The sequence below is a fragment of the Alosa sapidissima genome, chromosome 10 (genome assembly GCF_018492685.1).
Source record: "Alosa sapidissima isolate fAloSap1 chromosome 10, fAloSap1.pri, whole genome shotgun sequence".
Lineage (NCBI taxonomy): Eukaryota > Metazoa > Chordata > Actinopteri > Clupeiformes > Clupeidae > Alosa > Alosa sapidissima.
Window position 1 is genome coordinate 2,050,450 of NC_055966.1, and position 14,772 is coordinate 2,065,221.

Below are 14,772 nucleotides of genomic sequence, written 5' to 3' on the forward strand. Positions count from 1 at the left end.
TGTTGCTAGGGTACTTTAGATGGTTGCTAGGGTGTTGCTAGGGTTGATATGGTGGTTGTTGTGCTAAATAAAGCAGTTACTATGTTGGCTCCTAGGGTAATTAACTTGGTTGCTATGGCGGTTGCTGGGTTAATTCAGATGGTTGTTAGGTTTTTGCTAGGGTAATCATAGTGTATTATAAATGTAGGTTAAGTAAGGGATAACGGCCGCCGAGGTGTCCTGTTATACGGAATTAATGGACGAGGGCGAGGGGCAAATAACTCCCTGACGCGCAGCCTCCGCCTGAGTCCATTAATTCTGTATAACTGGACACACCTCGAAGGCCGTTATCCCGCTTATCACCCGGTTGCCACTGTAAAGCAAAGGAAACACGCGGTTCCGTTTAAAAAGAAGCTCACTAGTTCATCTTGTTGTACAACTTTCGTTGGCCCTATAACAGCGATAACATGGACAGTTAGCTTGTTTACAGTTGATTCCATTGTTGCAAAGCCTGCCTCCAGGCTCAACCGTCGTCCAACTATCGTTGTTATAGTTAACATTCATAAGCATTGATATGGAACAGCAATTAAACTTTTTTTACCAGATCTACTTCATAGTTGTCCCGTTATTCAGAATTAAAAGCCACCCTGCCAGCCAATCAGAAAAGAGTATTTCTTCTCTCCGGGTGATGAGCCTTTATATTTTATGCTGCTCTATGACCTCATGGGTCATGACTGATCACAGCCATAGGCGCTGATTTATGTTTCCGTCGGTGGGTGCTCAAACAATTAAATGCCCGATACCAACGCCCATGTGTATTGTGGCCATACGGTTTTTGAGAAGTAGCCTAATGTGTACAGTGGGCAGTGCTTCGACTTGGCCAGCTTCCCTCGCGGTCCGTGCACGGGATCACGCGGCATCACGCGACTTTAATTTGTATTTTTCCAGTGACGCTGCAACGACGCTGCAACAACCGGCAGAGGTCTCAAGTGAGCAGGGTGTCTCGTAAAAAGAAATGGAGCTGGAAACCCCTACAGACTTTAGCAGACTGGTTTAGAAATAATTTAATAGCCAGAAATATGCCTGCCCTGCCCTAATAAAGAAATATTTGGTTAACGGCGAGTGAATCCCGTTTGCAGCCGTAGAAAAAACGCAGGACAAATTAAACATTCTGGTTTTCTCCGAGTGCAACGATGATAGACAGACATCATTTTTTGATTATTAAAGAGTTTTTTTTATTTAAAGGCTTGACTTCATGCTTATTCAGAAGAGCATTTAGTGCTCTCCCCAATCCCAGACGTTCACATTGCATGTTTGTTTGTAATGGATGCAACCGCGAGATACGCTTGTCATAGGCGCCGATACCGTGGGTGCTCCGTCTCTCGGGCACCCACTGAAAACATCGAGCACCCACGTGTGCCAGCTTACAGTCCCGGCTAAATTTACATTAATTTAAAATCAAACATCGCAGTTTATGTTAAATTCAGCATCTCTTATAATGTGATTGGATATGTTGCTGTCAATTCCCTACTCCATATACTAACCACCAATGAGAGCGTCTCGTATGAAAATTCCTGACACTTCCCACCTGAAGAATTAACGCAAGGCTTTGTCGGGTCTTCAGCCCTGAATGTTTAAAATGTATATAGCCCTGAATATCATTTTAAAAGTAGTCTGACAAAGCTTATTGTTTTGTGACACAGCTAAACACTGGTACCTCATAGAACGTCTATAACATAGCCTAGGTGGTCGCAACTCACAAAAGTAAAGCAGATAGAAATAACTCACGCAAATCTAGCCTACAACACGCAGACAGCTTCATGGGCAGAGGAGAGAGCAAGCGCACGCGCACAGGTGCTTTATGATTGTTGGCTTCTGATAGTATCTTTCTAATTCACTGAACTGCATTAGGTGACAAATGGTATTGCCCTTATCTTATAACTCCTTGTCTGAGCGACTACCAGGCCTATGGTTTTTAAAAGTCAGATGTTCCCTGACAAAGACATTCGAAAATTAAGAATGTTTATTGACTTGAAAAATACACTAATTTTTGCAAACTCCCTTCATTCAACCCTTGAAGACATCGCGGTCTGGTGCGCTTTGTAGATCGTTTCTCGTACCATTTAATTTCTCAGAATTTAGGTCTACTAGGCCTACAATAACTTCATCACCAAATACATCTTTTATTTTTAGTTGATCAACCACAAAGAGTAGCATAGGCCTACTGTGCACAGTGCACTGATGACTGTAGCAGCCCAAGGTAACCAGTTGTTGTAGATGAGAGGCAACCCCTTGTTTCAGATAGCCTGGACAACATGTTACCTGGGTGTTGCCTATTAATTAATGGTAGCCTACAATAGTTAATTGATTCGCATAACATATTAGTTGGGTCAAAGAGTAGGGAATCAGGATGGAGAGAGTCACGCGTGTGTTGCTTTTGCGGGATCGAATCCAGTTTAATGCTAGTTTTCAAAACATATATTTTTTTACATGTCTTTTGTCCGAGTGGCTGTAATGTAGCCGAGTGCTCATGGCGTATGAAAAGCGACTTCAAACTGCCTAAAACAACTTGTTTGTGAATGTCTGACAACTGCTACAGCGCATGCACGCGCCAGGAAACCAGTAGGTGGAGAAACCAGAAGGCACACAACACCGGAACGATTTTAAGACTATTTCGCATAGGCTACTCAATGGTGCTATTTCACACGCATTATAGCGACCCCCACTCCCCGGACCGAGGGTCAAAATTGCTCAAAAATGACGTTCGAATATCCCCTCTAAAATAAACACATGTATTTGACACATGCATACAAATCTTCACGATAGGCCTATTAACTGACCGCCCGATTCACGTTGGCTGAGGGGCAGGGGGGGGGGCCCATCAGACATTTGTTCCCAAGGGTCTATGAATGGTTAATCCGGCCCTGCCCCCAACGAACGAAACTTTCCACCTCTGAGACAGCTGAAAAGAAGTCTAGAGGACTCCTAACTCACTAAGACCTACTTACTGTAGGCTGCGCAAACCACAGGCCTTTTTTTGGGCAAGCCTGCATTCGCGGCAGGCCTTCTGATGAAGAATTGTATATAAATCCTGCGCTAACAGTAATCCCCCCCCCCCCCCCCCCCCCCCCCCGCTACCACAGCTGTGGATAGTGTGGCATGCTCACGCTTTATGTCTCCTTCTTGCAAACTAGGCTATAGCCCAACCATTTACGTCTTTAAAAAATAACAACTTGCCAGATATGCCTTCATATCTTTGGGCTTCATTCAGCATTTTGTTCTTCCACTGGAAATTACTCTTCTAAATTTGCTGCCTGCTGCATCCTTTCTGTTTGTATTGTTTAGAAAATGTTTGACGTCTTGAGTTAATGCAATAAACATTGTTTGCTGGTAACCAGCCACAAATAGCCTACAGATACTTGTGTGCGTACATTCTCTATTCTCTCCAAAATGTGCCCGTTCTATAGGCTGGCCAAGTGCGTAATTCTGCGGCATAAAGCAGATGTATTTGTTTATTGTACAGAAAAATAAAAATAACCTGTCAAGCAGTCAATTGACTACATTGCAGTCAATAAGTAGGGCAAATTACGAAACCAAAACGTGGGTCATAGTTGTCTAAGCCTCTGCTGTGAGGCCAAACCCATGAACAAAGACGCATTGATATCTGCAATAGAGTTTTTTTTGGCGAAACAAGTTCACAGCCGAACGAGTCATAGCACTGAAGAGAGAGCAGGGCCCGAATTATCTTTTTGTCTTTAAGGGGGTCTCTCTATCTCATAAAAAGTTGGCACACCCCGCGCATAGCTTAACAAGGCGATACAATTAAATAGCCTAGGCGTGAGTGGCGCTTTTGCGCAGTAGCCTATATGCGCACGATAGGCCTAGACACACGCACACAGTAGACAGAGATTTTTCATAGAAATTGATTCCTTTTAATTCATTTCAACATATTATTGATTGTAATATTCCATATTTAATTTTAATTTCACAATACAAAGATAGACCAAAGGATTTACTCTGAGTGCCATTCTCAATTTCACAATGTAGGCTAACTCATTTGAAGCAGACCACCGTCTCAGATAGGCTATCCTCAGTGTCAAACACAATAATGCATGTAGTATAACTTATACACAGGGAAAATGCACTAACTGGCAGATAAATAATAAAGCCATTGCAGCCAAACTATGTTCTAGTATTATAGGCTAATGTGCACATAGTAACAACACCTGGGCGTTCAGTCGTCTCGTGTGTTGAACCGTGGGAATAATCAGAGCCATCTGAGGGAATAATCTGCCATCAGAGATTGCTAACAGGTGTTTCAAAATATCTGGGAACTTTCCGGAGCTCTGAATGACAGAGGATAGCTACAGATCAGTTCACAGAATCATTGAAGTAAGCTGCATTATGGGCCATAATTTATGGCTTTGTTAATCAACATAGAAGAGGTAAGGCGCAAGTTCAACAGCAAACAGGACTTTTCCGCACGTATCAACCCATGTAGGCTAGCCCAATGAACGCCTATGTAAATACACAAAACATTCTCATCAAAGCAGGGTAACTTGCAAACTTGTCAAGTTGCAAAATGCTATTCGTTTTAACGGCCAAGAACCGGTCAACATCCATACACAGAAAAACCCTTTGTTCAGTAAGGCAGAGGCACGTAGTCTACGTGATATGCAGGACTATACACAGTATACCCAAAGTCCTTTTAGGCAAGTCCCTCCACTCAACGGCCATATTGCAACGCTTTTTGGGCACTCATCGGGCATCCTATTCGGCAGAAATGTGCGTGCGCAAGGCTTCACGACACCACAGCAGTAAGGTGCATACATTTCACCAGTGTTACCTTGTTCAAATACTTGAATGCTAAATGCTAAAAAACAAAAAAGTCAATACAATTCTTAAACATTTTCCCATTTATTTATAATGTGCATTGAAAACACAATATAAAACTAAAATATAATAGACACTTCAGTGGAAATACATTGATATTTTAAACAGAAATCATACATCATCATACACACACGTTCAATTAAACAAGTTTTACTTTAACTCTTTCCCCTTTTGTTGAAAAGAGAAACCACTTTCACTGCCAGTTTGTGTACATTAAAACAAACACACACACACACACACACAGCATGTGAGCAACAACTACATCATATTTACACAATTTTTTCAACAGCTATTTTTACAATGGTCAGATTTGGAATGGTCTTTGCAGCCACCATCTTGCTTCCAGTTAGAAAAGCCTGATTCTGCTTTGAAGACTGACGATGGGTCATTTGAAAGCGAAAAAACTACGGAAGGGGTAGCAAAACACTAAAGATGAATGACAAAATATGCTCACTATAGTGGCAATAGGAAATAGCATCATACCATTATGAGCAGCTATGCTTGGTGACTGGTGGTTCTGAAGACTGTGGGTTGAAGTCACCAGCTCCTGCGCCATCCCAGTCTGTACGTGAAACACAAATGCGTGTCACAAAATCCATGCTTGTATTCAGCATGTCGTCTGGCAACTGTAAAACCAGTTATTATTTTTTTTTTAAATCATATAAAGCTTAAGTGAATAGAGTAGAAAATTTAACCAATTTATCTGAATGAAACTCTCCTTGTCCTAACACTTTGAGACAGAATTCATGCGAAGCCCATGAATCAAATACACTCAGAATAGTGGTTGATAACCAGAGGTGGAAAAAGTACGAAAATATTGTACTCAAGTAAAAGTACCAATACTTTGATGAAATATTACTCAAGTACAAGTTAAAATACCGATCTGAAAATGCACTCAAGTAAAAGTAAAAAGTAGTTCATTTAAAATGTACTTTAAGTAAAAGTATTTAATACAAAAATAAAAGTTTTTTTTTTTTTGGGGGTGGGCGGGGGGGGGTACCAGAACAACCAGTTTTACCAGAGACTTTCTAATGAGGAGATACAGCACTCAAAAAATCCTCCATAGTAATGCATGGGGTTGGTTTGTCTACACATACAGTGGGCATCGCTTTCAAATGACCACTTCATTCGCGCATTACGCGGCGTGAAGCTGCGTGAAGCTTTAGTACCACTTTCAGCCACTGTGCGTCGCTCTGCCACTGTACATCGCTCTGCCTGCCGTCCCTTACATAATTGTTGCCGAGAGTAATCCCAGCCTACGAATTCAATAACAAAATAAATCAGGCATAATTAAACATTACCTCGATTTAGGCTACTTGGGTATGGCTTAAGGCTTGACTACACGAAAATCGAAATTTGCTGTCTACATTATTGTCAGTGTTGGGGTTAACGCAACTACGCAAATCAAAACAGTGGTGTGATAATTGAGCCAGTAGAGAAATAACTGTTCAGAATTAATCTGTAGCCTTGGGTAGGCTTCTGCAGAAAACAATGTTGTTGCCGATTTAATACTATCTGGCGACGTTTTTAACAGGCTACGCAATAGAGGCTTAGACAACTATGACCCACGTTTTGGTTTCGTAAATTAATTTGGCCTACTTCTTGACTGCAATGTAGTCAATTGACTGCTTGACATGTCATTTTTATTTTTCTGTACAATAAACAATTACATCTGCTTTATGCCGCAGAATTACATTCATATTTGGCTGACTGCAGACGCGCCACTTCCCTCCCCATATTCCAAGATTAAGATAGTATGAAGTGCTTTTTGTAAAAAAATAGTTAAAACGAATAGCTATTTGCAATTTGACAAAACACTGGTCCTCATTTTGCGAATGCGAGGACGATATGAGCCTGTTGCATTTAGTTAGATGTCCGAGTCACGCATAATGTTTGAAAACCACTGGCTCGTAATCACAATAATTTAACACACGACAGTTGGATAACCTACTTCATCATGTCCCCATGCCTACATTTTTGTGAGTAACATAGAGATCGTTAAAAACAATAAAGTATGGCTCTCCGTTTGGGACATCGAAAACTTATATTTTTAATAGACTACCGTCGAAGATGCTGACTTGCAAAAGCCTCGGGATAACACGTTATCTCCACTATCATCAGTCATGCCCCTTGATCAAAGTGGGGAATGAAATAAAAGTTTGAGAACCACTGGCTTAACAAGTTACCTACAGTCCAGAACACAGAATCTGTTGCAATATTCTGATGATCGGCGATGATATCGGCAAATGTTTGTTTTCCAAAGTAAGAATTTCACTTCACCATGCACCTTCGACAATACCTGGCCTACCTGGTATCATTACAAACATTATTCTGTGTCCTAAAACTGGCATATTTTATGGCATTGTGTCATGTAAGTTCGTTGCAAAATCTAGAGAAATGTGTGAGGTGGTCAGCGGGGGACAATTGAGACATACATTGGATTGTGTTATTACTTGAACACTCCACACTATCCACAGCTGTGGTAGGCCTATCAGGGGCAGGAGGATTACTGTCAGCGCAGGCTTTATATAAAATTCTTCAACAGAAGGCCTCGAATGTTGTCTTGTTTGTGGAGCGCTTTGCTTCGCTTCTGTAATTTCGGCTTCATTGAAAATGAGGGCTTCCCTCAATGACCCTCCGAGAATAAATAAAGGTTGAATGAATGAATGAATGCAGGCTTGCCCAAAATAAAGGCATGTGGTTTGCGCAGCCTACAGTAAATAACAGACCCGCCAGAATGTGCGTTATGATGCTTTTTTACGAGCAAGATGTTTTGGTACCCTACGCACACTGCATGTTCTTAAATAACAATGATCATCAGTAATATTCGACCATTAATTTGGGTAAATGGGCAAGCGTGACCACCTTGATTGGCTGATTGGCTGATGATTGTAACGCGGGCATGATTCCAAACACCTCCCTTACGATGATGAGTGACAGGTCTCAGAATGCGTGCGCTACACAAGGACGGAAGATGATGAATAACTGGGGTCGTAGGCTATTCACAAAGGCTTTTATCTTACTACTAGGAGTAGGCTACTCCTAAATCGCACTTAAAGATTTTAGATTGGAGTTTTCTCTTAAAAGTTATTCACAAAGCCTTTCAGACAACTCCTAAACTAGGAGTGAGTCTTCGTGGCTATGGGTGACGTCATTACTCATGCACGAGCTTGACTGAAGTGACCACCTTGATTGGCTGACGATTGTAACGCGGGAATTCCAAACACCTCTCTTCCGATGATGACTGACAGGTGACAGGTCGGAGAATGCGTGCGCTACACAAGTAGTGCGAAGGACGGAAGATGATTAATAACTGAATAAAAAGGCCTAGCCTAAATGAATAAAGAGTAAGGCAAAACAAATAGCTTAGTAGGCTAATGAAACATGGGCCTATGGATTGATGCAGTAGCCTACCTTTGCAACATTATTAAATGAATCTGTCACCATATCCCTAGGCTACGTTTGCAAAGAGGAGAACATTTTAATTTGATTCACAATGAAACGTTACATTTCATTTACATGTTTACAATGAGTAGTTTTGGTTGTTGTTGGTGGCGTTATTGCATCCCTTTTATGAATGCAAAATTGTTCCCTTGCGATTGGAAGCTCCTGTTGCGCATAGGCTATTTCAAAACATTGCAACGTAAAATGCCACAAAAAAGCTGCTTATGAATAGGTCTTAGTGAGTTAGAAGTCCTCTCGACTTAAGCTGTCCCAGACTTAGGTGCTACATTTAGTTCTAAAATGCTTCGTGAATTACTTTTTGTGAAAAAATTAGGAGTCCTGAAGTTAGGAGTGACACGCCCATTATTTTTAGGAGTTGCTCCTAAATTCGCCAGTTAGGAGCTACTTTTAGCCTTAAAATTCTTTGTGAATAGGGCCCCTGAATAAAAAGGCCTAGCCTAAATGAATCAAGGCAAAACAAATAGCCTAGTAGCCCAATGAAACATACTGATTGATGTAGTATCTTTGTAACATTATTAAATTATTCTGTTACTATGCCTACGTTTGCAAAAGAGAACATTTTAATTTGATTCACACTAATGTTACATTTAATTTACATGTTGACAATGATTAGCCTAGTTTTGGTTGTTGTTGGCGGCGTTATTGCATGTTAGTTATGCCTACAATGCAAAATTGCTTCCTCGCGATTGGAAGCTCCTGTAGCTGCATAGGATTTCAAAACCGCAGGTTTGTGAATAGGTCTGTGAGTAAGGAGTCCTCTTGACTTCTTTTAAGCTGTCAGAGGTGGGAAGGTGTGATTTTTTGGGGGAAGGGCCGGATTAACTGGGCACAATTGTCTGATGGCCCCCCCTTCCCCCCAGCCAACATGAATCGGGTGGTTAGTTAATAGGCCTATCGTGAAGATTTTTCCTGCCATCTAAGGCACGAGCGCATCTGTGAGGCCAAGCCTCACCAAGTAGCTCGTTTGTTTACAACTAACATTCCATTTAATTAAACTGCTTTATAGGCTATGCCGAAATAGTTTTCAACATTTTGAATATTAGTTTCGGGTGAATTGAAATGTTCTCAAAGTAGCCTTATGGCTGAAAGCTGCTTGGGACCCCCCCGTCAAGCAATATAACCATACAAACGCGCTTCCTGCACTCATTGTTTCAAAAGGAGTCATTTTGGCTTTGTCAGAACTGAAGAGCTGTGGACGACACGGCACGGTATGCCCAATGAAAATAAATTAACGCATGGGATAAATGAACGTCTGGGATTGGGGAGAGCACTAAATGCTCTACTGAATAAGCACGAAGTCAAACCTTTAAATGAAAAACACTCTTTAATAATCCAAAAAAATAAACCGCTAATGAAGTAAACTTGACCATCAAAAATCGTTTATCGCTTGTAACTCCGTGATACCAGGACGTAACAGGAAGGCATTTGGCTGAGCAACGGAGGTTAATATGCTCCATGTTTTGTCCAAACTGTCTATCATCGTTGCACTCGGAGAAAACCGGAATGTTTCATTCGTCCCCGTTTCAATCGTCCCGGTTGTACCTACTCAAAACGCAGATAGAACCTTATTATTCTAAGGTAGCGAAATAGCGTTCAGCATGATTCATGCCCAATTAATTCCCCCTGTTAAAGTGTTCGCCTTTGTAGTTTGGTTTCGTGATAGCCTATGATAAACGGCTTATGGCCAAATATGTGAAAACGTTAAAATACAGTAGGCGATAAACCCAGAAAAAGTTGACAGTGATTTTTTCATAATCACTTTGGAGGGTCATAGAAAAATGTATTGCTGGCGAGGGAGGGTCACGTCTTTTTGGACTAATGCTCCCAAAACTCCTCCGGTAGCCCCTTAAATAAATAACGAACAGTCCCTAATGAAGTAAACTTGTGACCATCAAAAATCGTTTATCGCCTGTAGGCCTAACTCCGTGATAACAGGACGTAACAGGAAGGCATTTGGCTGAGCAACGGAGGTTAATAGGCTACTCTATATTTTGTCCAAATGATGTCTGTCTATCATCGTTGCACTCGGAGAAAACCAGAATGTTTAATTTGTCCTGCGTCTCTACGGCTGCAAACGGGATTCACTCGCAGTTAACCAAATATTTCTTTATTAGGGCAGGCATATTTCTGGCTATTACATTATTTCTAAACCAGTCTGCTAAAGTCTGTAGTGAAGTCTGTGTAGGGTTTTCCAGGCTCCATTTCTTTTTACGACACACCCTGCTCACTTGAGCCATCTACCGGTTGTTTGGGTTGTTGCAGCGTCTCACTGGAAAAATACAAATTAAAGTCGCGTGATACCGCGTGATCCCACGCGCGGACCGCGAGTGAAGCTGGCCAATTCGAAGCACTGCCCACTGTAGGGCAGTTCATCACAGTCCATCCATTGCAACTGGACTGATGAAAGGTACATCTGTAGGCTACATTGTATTTGGGAAAAGCAGAAGGTAGCAGCATAATGTATTTATTTATTTATTATTAAACAAAACAATCCCTGTCAGTTCCATGCAATTTTCAACAGCTATCAAGAAGAGAGGTCATGTCATGGATTTTTGTGAATGTTTCTTCTTCTACATATGCATACGTTTAGTCATTTAGTTCATATGATATTCAGCCAGTAGAATACCAGTAGTCTAAAACAAAATGCCGTTTTACCCAGTGGTGTAAATAACTGACATGTCCGAAAGGGCCTTCATGAAATGCGTGGGTGAATAGGGGATAAATAACAATAGAGTACACAACTGTTTCACCAGCACATTTAAATGACTTGACTAAAACTGTGCATAACTGGAGGTACACTTGTTATCTGAGCAGTCTGAAAGGGGAATCTGGGCGGGCATTTCGATGCTATGTCCAGCCCACCACAGGAGATTGCAAATAAATCTAACTGATCAAAAGCAGCAATAGCATAGACAGCACATTATGTCAATCTATAAATTCACAAAGTCTGCAATCAGCTGCCATAATAGGCTATCCTAAAATCCAGCGAAAAAACAAAGCATGAACTCATGAGCGTCTGTCTGCCCTATATGTATATCCAGTGGCGCAAAAAGTGAGTATGTGCTATATGCGCCGCATAGGGGCGCAGCACCATGGGGGGCGCCAAAGCGATGGTAAAAAATAATAATTATTATAATAATATATTTGGTATATTCTATAGCTACTGTTGTACGTTTCTGAATCATTTCTGCATTTCCTCAATGTTAAATAACATTTTAGAGGACTAACAGGCTAGAGTAGGCGCCCTATCTCATAAGATTCTATCATAGAATTTTGACATAGAAAAGGGAGTGGGGGCGCCGTGAGCGCTGAGTGAGCAGGTAGCCTACAAGTAACACGAGTTTTCGTCTATGGAAAAAGATGGATAAAGCATAAAAGCTGTCGGGGCCTAAAAATAGAAAAAGAAAGGGAAACTGAAATGGCATGTCAAGGGATGTGACAGCAGTTAAATAAGTGGATGGTGAAAAGCAACAGGTATGATTTAAAGGTTTCATCTTCATGTTATTCATGTTACCAGACAAACTAGCATTTGCTAAGCATATGCCGATTCTTTTTTTTCTATTTTATTTGGATCCCCATTAGCTGATGCAGAAAACATCAGCTACTCTTCCTGGGGTCCACACACAACATATAACAAACAAGAAACCAACATACAAGACAACAGATATAAAAAACAGGAGAAGAGTAGATACTTTTCCTGGGGTCCACATACTACGTATAACAAACAGAAAAAATCAACATACAACACAACAGATATGAAAACAAACAAATGAAAGACAGAAAGAGAATACATAACTAAACCATCAACACACAAAAACAGACAACAACAACAACAAAAGATAAGATGAAGAAAAGGGAAAAAAATAAAATAAATGAGTAAACAAAAGTGAAATTCAGTAGTACATACTAGGATTCAGTGCAATCAGCCATGAGGTGTCTCTTTACTTGTTTTTTGAACCTAGTTTTATTCTGAATTTTTGATATATAATCTGGAAGGGAGTTCCATTCAACCATTGCTCTACATACGTAGTACTGTGCGTTGCTTTGAGTTTGTTTTGATTGTTGGAATTGTGTAGTTACCACTAGTGGCATGTCTGGTGTGGTGATGTGTGCACATTAGCACTAAGTGTGAGCTGCCTAAACAAACAGTCAGGTTTGTTTAATGTGTTAATGTTTTTTATGAAAGAAAGAAGGGATACTTTCAACCTCACATCAACTGTTAGCCAGGAGAGTTGGTCATGCATGTTATTTGTGTTGGCTCTCTGAGTGCATTTAAGAGCAAGCCTAGCTGCTCTATTTTGTACCCGTTGAAGCTTCCCTAGATTCATTTTTGTGGTACCTGACCAGACCACCGAGCAGTAGTCTAGGTGTGACAGTACAAGGGTCTGCAGGACCTGTATGGTCAGATGAGGTGTTAAAAAGAAGAGCATCTCTTGACTACAGATATATTCCTCCCCATCTTTTGCGCCAGTAAATCTATATGTCTTGACCATGATAATTTACAGTCTAAAGTTACCCCCAGAAGCTTTGTTTCTTGTACTTGCTCAACAGCAACATTGTTCAGTACCAGATTCAGCTGAGGTTTAGAGCTTAATGAGTGTTTTGTTCCAAATGCAATGCTCTTAGTTTTCGATATGTTCAGGACAAGTTTGTTATCAAAGATCCATGTGAGAACCTCCTGCAACTCTTTGTTGAGGGCTGATGTGAGTTCCTCAACTGTTTGTGCAGCCATATAGAGTGTTGTATCATCTGCATACATAGACACACAGGCTTTTTTGCAAACAAGTGGGAGATCATTTGTAAAAATAGAGAAGAGCAGTGGTCCTAGTGAAGAGCCCTGCGGAATCCCACATTGTATATGCCGTGCCTTTGAGAGACTTCCTTTAAAGAAAACTTTCTGTGTCCTATTGGTTAGGTAACTTTCGATCCATGCTATGGCAGATGGAGTAAAGCCATAACACTTATGTTTTTTCAATAGTAATCTGTGGTCAATCACATCAAAGGCAGCACTAAAGTCTAATAGTACTGCTCCTACAATATTCTGTTGTAAAAAAACAATGTTTTTTAACCAATCATCTGTCATTTGCGTAAGCGCTGTGGAGGTTGAGTGTCCTTCCCTGTAAGCATGCTGGTAGTTGCTTGTCAAGTTGTTCAATGAGAAGTAGCATTGTATCTGATTAAATACAATTTTTTCCAGCAATTTGCTTAAAACAGGTAACAAGCTGATTGGTCGGCTATTTGAGCCAGTGAAGGCAGCACAAGTATTTTTAGGTAGAGGGATTACCTTAGCCTCTTTCCAGATTTGAGGGCACATATTGCTGTCAAGACTAAGTAATACATTATTGCCGATTGAAACATAGCCTGTTCCATTCAGATAGCTAGGTGGCTACCATGCTCATACTGCACTTTTAATGGCAAACTGCAAACAGAAATCTCACACTAGCAACAACTCATTACATGTTTCCATTTCCTAACAATGAAGACTCCTTGTAATAACTTAATATTGTGCTGTCAATGACAGCATCACATCACTAACCACAGCCATCTACAGTACTGTAAGAGTGCACAATCTTATATTCACTCTGTTGGATATCTGAAGCCAGTTTGTCTACTAACAACCATCATTAGAGATGCTTTTAGTTTGAAGCGGCATACTGGTAGGCCATCTAAAGCATAACATTTTCGGTTTGGTTTGGGATCTAATTTACTTTTGGATTGTTTGATTATATTGCTAAATGTTGGGACTGATGGGCACTGAACTCTGGGAGATATTTGAACACTGTTATGTTTCATGCAGTTGAAAAAGTGTCGGGATTTCCACCACTATTTATTGCAAGACAAGGCAGCCATTCATTGAATAGGGGTTGTGCTGTAATAGAAACCTTTTTGCGTAGCCAAGTAGCCTAAATTGAGTTATTGTTTAATTATGCGTTAAATGTAGTAGGCTTCAGCCTCTGGCAATTAGCTCGAAAGAGGCGGCAAGACAATGAGCTTGAGAACGTGTGTTGGAGACCCATGGTAGGAAAACGACTTTATTAATCCAACCAACAATATAATAAAATATTAAGAAGAGATGTTATTTCATTGACTTAAATCGAAGCAATGTCTTCTGGTGCTGGTGGACTGATGGCAATTGTTGGTATGGTATAGGCAAATATGGGAACCTGCCTTTATTTGTCCGGCTATAAATAGAATCAATCCCGGGCATAATTTGAGGATTTATGGTAGCCTATCTCCTGCTCAACATGACATTAGCTGTTATGTTTATTGATAACAAACTCAACTAGCCTACTGATAAACTCGTTTTCACTAGCCTAACTATAAAATAGAAGTATATAGGCCTATCCAAAGTTTTTGTTCTAAGACATTTATTTCAAACATAATTTCAAGACACAAATTGGATACTTCAGTTACCTTGGTGCATAAATCCCAGAG

At 40.6% G+C, this 14,772-nt stretch overlaps 1 protein-coding gene across 2 annotated transcripts in view; it reads left to right on the forward strand.

The window, feature by feature from the left end:
* Window positions 1-14,772, forward strand: part of aplp1 (amyloid beta (A4) precursor-like protein 1) — a 152,001-nt gene that overhangs the window by 22,755 nt on the left and 114,474 nt on the right. The gene's annotated exons all lie outside the window — the stretch shown is intronic.